Raw genomic sequence first — 6,041 nt, forward strand, 5'->3', positions numbered from 1 at the left:
AAAACAACTTCAAAAAACTTAAAAATTGAATCAAACATCGAATTTTGATGTAAAACACCTTGAAGGATTTATTAAAGAAATCCATTTTTACAAAATGTAGGTTTATAATAAATGAAAACAAAACCAAAACAAATACATAACAACACTAAATGTAGGAAAAAAATGAAAATCAAACCACCAAAAGATCCACAAGTTAGTTAAAATGTATCCAGGAAAAGCAGTATTTACCAGGGACATTTACCGGCGGCCTTATAGCCTTCGGTAATGAATTAGTGAAATAATTTACCGAGGGCTCTTGACCCTCGGTAATCTCCATGTCTAAAGAATTTGGGTTTGTTCCCCAAATCACGAATTCCCTCTATCACCAATTCGCCAAAGATCAGAAGCTTTGTTCGTTGCGCTTGCCCTAAGGCGTTGTCCTCTTGTTGTGCTTGCCCTAAGGCGAAGTTCTGTTCGTTGGTGGTTGGTTTTTTGCAGTTTGCGTGAGTACGGTTGGTGGGTTTTCTGGCAGGGTTGTGGGTCATACTACTTAGCGTTTCCGGTAGTGGTGGTGGGTCATCGAGGTTGGCTTGACGGCGGCGTTTGGGTGAAGTGGGGTTGTTGAGTTTGTAGGGGTTGTGGTCTGCAGAGGTTGGCATCATCGATCCTTTTGCTTTCGAGGTAAGTTCGTAGAAGATTTGTCCCCTGGTTTTTCTATTTAATGGTTCAGGAAATGGTACGTGTTTTCTGTCTCTCTTTCGTGGGCCTTTATTTTTGGGCCTCTTTTATAATAATACAAGGCTGGGTTGTATTATTAATATGGTATCAGAAGTGCAACCTGTTTCTTGAAGCTGTTCTTGGCATCTTGATCTTTTCTTGCCATGACGGAAACTGCAACAGACCCCACCACTAATTCCTCAAGCCCCTATTATCTTCATCCTGGTGAAAATCCAGGTATTACCCTCATTTCCCAGGTTCTCATTGAAACCAATTACTCATCCTGGAGTAGAAATTTGAAAAGAGCTCTACTCTCCAAAAACAAAATAAAATTCATTGATGGCAGTATCACAAAACCTGTCCGAACAGACAAACTATTTGAGGCTTGGGAGAGATGTGATACAATGGTTCTCTCTTGGATCATAAAGACCCTTTCAACCCAAATTGTAGAAAGTGTTCTTTATGTTGACACTGCTAAGGATCTTTTGGAAGAACTCAAAGACAGGTTTTCTAAGGGAGACTATTTCAAGATTTCAGATTTGTTACAAGATATACATTCTATTAAGCAAGGAGAAAGAAATATCAGTCAATACTTCACTGACTTAAAAATTCTTTGGGAAGAATTAGAATCTTTAAGGCCTATACCCTATTGCACCTGCCAGAACCCATGCACTTGTGATTTGTCTAAAGTCTCTCTCAAATACAGAGAGGTTGAACACGTTATTTGCTTCCTCAAAGGACTTAATGACACCTATCAAACTTTTCGGACTCAAATACTTCTAATGGAGCCACTTCCCAACATCAACAAGGTCTTTTCTCTCCTTATGCAGCAAGAAAGGCAACATCAAGACAGAGGAAGCCAAAATGATTCTTTCAAAATTCTAGCCAGCGCATCTGACATACCTAATTGGAAAGGTCAAGGCCGTGGCACTAGCTCACGTGGCCAAGGAAGAGGAAGGGGGAGAAATCCCAATTATAGGAAGCAATGTTCCCATTGCCACAAGATGAATCACACAATTGATGAATGTTACTCTAAACATGGCTTTCCACCATGGTACAAGAAGAATGATCACCAAAACAATTAGGATAGGGGAGGCCAAAATGAATGGAGCTATGCTAATGCTTGTAAAGAAGATTCAACCTCTACCCAGACTCAAAGTGCCCAACAACAAAATCACAGTAATTCTATGCAGGTTTTTACTCCTGAACAAATGCAAAAATGATTACAAATCATAGAGAGTACCCAGACACAAAGTACCCACAACATTAGTCAAGTTTAGAGAAACATCCCTGCAGATAACCAAGGTAATTTCTCCTGGATTATTGATACTGGGGCCACTGATCATGTGACCCATGAAAGAAAATATTTCATTACTTTTCATAAAATTAAACCCATCACTGTCAAACTTCCTAATAACTCTGTGGTTACAGCCCAACACGCTGGAACTATCCAATTTTCTGAAAATTTTATTATTTTTAATGTTCTCTACATCTCTGAATTTTCCTTTAATCTTATATCTATACAAAGTCTAACAAGGGACTTAAAATGTATCCTAAATTTCTTCTAAGACCTGCCAGATTCAGGACAGTTCCACCTCGAAGATGATTGGGCATGCTAAAGTTTTCAAAGGCCTTTACTATCTTCAGTCATTTCCTGTTTATACCCAGCATTATGTCCCCAAGACTGTTCTTTCTTGTAAGCATGTTAGTGATGACCTATGGCACTATAGATTAGGACATCCAGGACACAAAATCATAGAACAAATATGTAAAAGTTTTCCCTATGTTCAAATGCCATCTAAAATTGTTTGTGATATTTGTCATTATGCCAAACAACATAAACTGCCTTTTTCTCAAAGCATCATTGTTTCTGCTAATTGTTTTAATCTAATACACTGTGATATATGGGGACCCATTTCCATATCTTCTATTCATGGGAATAAATACTTTCTTACCATAGTTGATGACTATAGTAGACACACCTGGATTTTTTTAATGCACAATAAAGGACAAACTAGAGAACTTTTACAGAACTTTATCCTAAAAATCAAAAACCAGTTTGGAAAAATTGTTAAAACTCTTAGATCTGATAATGGACCTGAATTTAATTGTACTAGTATGTATAATTCCTATGGTATTGAACATCAAAGAAGTTGTGTGGAGACACCCCAACAAAATTCTATTGTTGAAGGTAAACATCAAGATATACTAAATAAAACTCGAAGTCTCCTCTTTCAATCTGGTATTCCTACTGCTTATTGGTGCTATGCTGTTTCTCATGCTATCTATTTGATAAATAGGCTTCCTACTTCTGTTCTTAATGGTAAAACTCCTTATGAATTGATGTATAACACTCCTCCCACTTATTTGAATTTAAAAACTTTTGGCTGTCTTTGTTTTGCCTCTACTTTAGAACATAATAGACACAAGCTTGATTCTAGAGCTAGGAAAGGTGTTTTCTTAGGATATAAAAATGGGGTTAAAGGATATGTTATACTTGATATAAATACTAGAGAAATTTTCCTAAGCAGAAATGTCATTTTCTATGAGAATGTTTTTCCCTATAAAAACCAACAAAATAATGAGCAGAATTGTGCTGACAAAGAAATTGAAACTGTTTTTCCTAATGATTTCTGGTATGGTCTTAACTGTAATGGGACTCAGGATTTTCTTGAGAATATGAACACTGAACAGGAACCTGATAACAGAGAAAACACTAGCACAAATACTGATAATGATCATACTAATACTGGTGACAGTTCTAGAAGACCCACTAGAACTAAAAGAGTCCCTGGATATCTTAATGATTACATTCATCAAGTTAATCACTCCTCGTCTGATTCTCTACATGCCAAGAATAATTACAAAACCCCTTATCCCATTTCTAGTGTTTTGTGTTATGATTCTTTGTTTGAAAAACACATAAAGTACACCCTAGCTGTTTCTGCCGATAAAGAGCCTAAATCCTATAATGAAGCCAAAGAAAATCATGAATGGGTTACAGCTATGCAGAAAGAACTCAAAGCCTTGCAGGATAATGGAACTTGGATCTTAACTCAACTTCCTCTTGGAAAAAACTCCATTGGATGCAGGTGGGTTTACAAAATAAAGCATAAAGCTGATGGAAGCATAGAAAGATATAAGGCTCGCTTAGTAGCCAAAGGATATACTCAACAAGAAGGTATAAACTTTCTAGACACTTTTTCACCTGTTGCTAAGCTAACCACTGTTAGAATGATTCTGGCCATTGCTGTCGCAAAGAATTGGCATCTACATCAACTTGATGTAGATAATGCCTTCCTTCATGGAGACCTAAATGAAGAGGTGTACATGGAATTACCACCAGGGATGGATATTCAGGAAAAAGGACAGGTTTGCAGGTTAACCAAGTCTCTATATAGGCTCAAGCAAGCTAGCATACAATGGTTTGATAAGCTTTCTTCCTTTTTACTTTCTGTAAATTACACTCAATCTAAATCTGACCACTCTCTTTTTATTAAGAAGACTTCTACAAATTTTACAGCCCTCCTTGTGTATGTAGATGATATCATTTTAGCAGGAAATTCTATTAAAGAAATTGACCACATAAAGGCTCTTGTCCATCATGCTTTCCGAATAAAAAACCTAGGAGAGCTAAAGTATTTTCTGGGTTTTGAAATTGCTAGATCTAAGAAAGGAATACACCTATACCAAAGGAAATATGCTTTGAACATTCTTGAAGAGACAGGGATGTTGGGATCTAAGCCTTGCACAATTCCCTTCCTAAGTGACACAAGTTCCTTATACAAAACTGAAAATCATTTGACAAATCCCTAGGGACTTCCAGATCTTTTCCTCTCACTCAGACCAACTCCTCATTTCTTCTCAGAGCTTCTATTTCGAATACTGCAACCACGTGTTTTCTGTCTCTCTTTCGTGGGCCTTTATTTTTGGGCCTCTTTTATAATAATACAAGGCTGGGTTGTATTATTAATACAATCATAGTGACTTCAGTTCTTCCCACTCAATTTTCAAGCTTTGGCACTTTAGACTCAATAATGCGAACATTCTCTGGTTTTTACTTGTCTATATAACTGCAAATTTGTTATGTTTAAAGGANTANCNTACCAATAACCAATTTATGATGTACACATTTAAGTCCTAGAATAAAGGCTGCTATTATTTTTCGTTTAGTTTCCGTGAAATGTACATGAGCAACTAGATTCTCATCGGTTGGATTCTTTATGTTTATTTAACTTAATATTCAACCTTTAATGCTTCAGAAGATATTTTACCATGTCATGACATTATGAAACCTCTGAAAATTGAAGAAGCTTTTGAACAGCCACTGACTTGTTATATTGAAGTTCAGAGNATTTGATCCACTTNAGCTTCCACATCAGTTCTCTTTGCAAATCGTAGAAATCTGAAATATTAATTGGTGTTTCTATATAATGTGAAGAGTAGCTAATGAAGAGGAGATTAATAATGGAGAGTGCAAGTAGTTGTTAAAACCCTAGTATTTTGGGAGGTTGAATAATTAAAGTTAGGTACCTAGCCAAAGGTTTATACTATATTTTATTAGATTGCATGTATGTATTATGTATGGTGTTTGAATTANATCAGTAGTAGCGAAGTAGATGGATGATGAGGCATAAAATTAAATCATAAGGACCAATAATATATAGGGTGTTATTCTGTGAAAGATAGAAAAACGACAAAGGACTGTTCTTGTTTTTTGAATTTCTTGGTAGATGAATTGCTATAGTAACAATCCAAATCCTAATTGTGTTGCTGTTATTTTAAAGTGGTAACTTCTTCATTGGGAAAACAGAGGTGGCAATTTATTTTCTTAATTGTGTTATTACATATGTCTGGATCCTCCTCATTTGACTTCAATGTGTTGGATTTCATCCTAGTCTAAACTTTTTTCCATCTTCATGTGAACTTGAACTTCGGCCTAGTGCAACCCTATTTTCAATGATACAAGAAAAAAAAAAGACATGAATTGCTGAAATGTTCTTTATCTTGTCCTGTCTGGAAATTGTTTTACAATATGCTCACTGCCTCTCTTTTTTTCTTGAACTTATGCAGGATTTTGATTTTACTGTCTTTCCTGAAGCAGAATATGATGTCCCCATATTTTGTGCTTTTTCACCTCTGCTAAAACAAACATTGTCGTATTGTGAGTTACCATCTTCTTCCACTGTTGTATTCCACTTATATAATGGGTGACTTTAATATTCTATTCTCACTACATTTTGATATGTTTCTTTATAGATATAGGTGTACCTGTTGGTTGCATGAATTGTGTTAAGTTCTAAATATACAGTAGGGACTGTATAGCCCTAGTAAGTTAAATTCAT

At 35.9% G+C, this 6,041-nt stretch overlaps 1 long non-coding RNA gene across 1 annotated transcript in view; it reads left to right on the forward strand.

Moving 5' to 3' along the window:
- The first annotated feature begins 368 nt into the window (after positions 1-368).
- Positions 369-6,041, forward strand: part of LOC106753545 — a 9,761-nt gene continuing 4,088 nt past the window's right edge. The window contains exons 1-2 of the long non-coding RNA XR_001375224.2: positions 369-660; positions 5,770-5,860. This is a non-coding gene — a long non-coding RNA (uncharacterized LOC106753545). The remainder of the gene's footprint in view (positions 661-5,769; positions 5,861-6,041) is intronic.

Source organism: Vigna radiata, unplaced genomic scaffold (assembly GCF_000741045.1).
Source record: "Vigna radiata var. radiata cultivar VC1973A unplaced genomic scaffold, Vradiata_ver6 scaffold_137, whole genome shotgun sequence".
Lineage (NCBI taxonomy): Eukaryota > Viridiplantae > Streptophyta > Magnoliopsida > Fabales > Fabaceae > Vigna > Vigna radiata.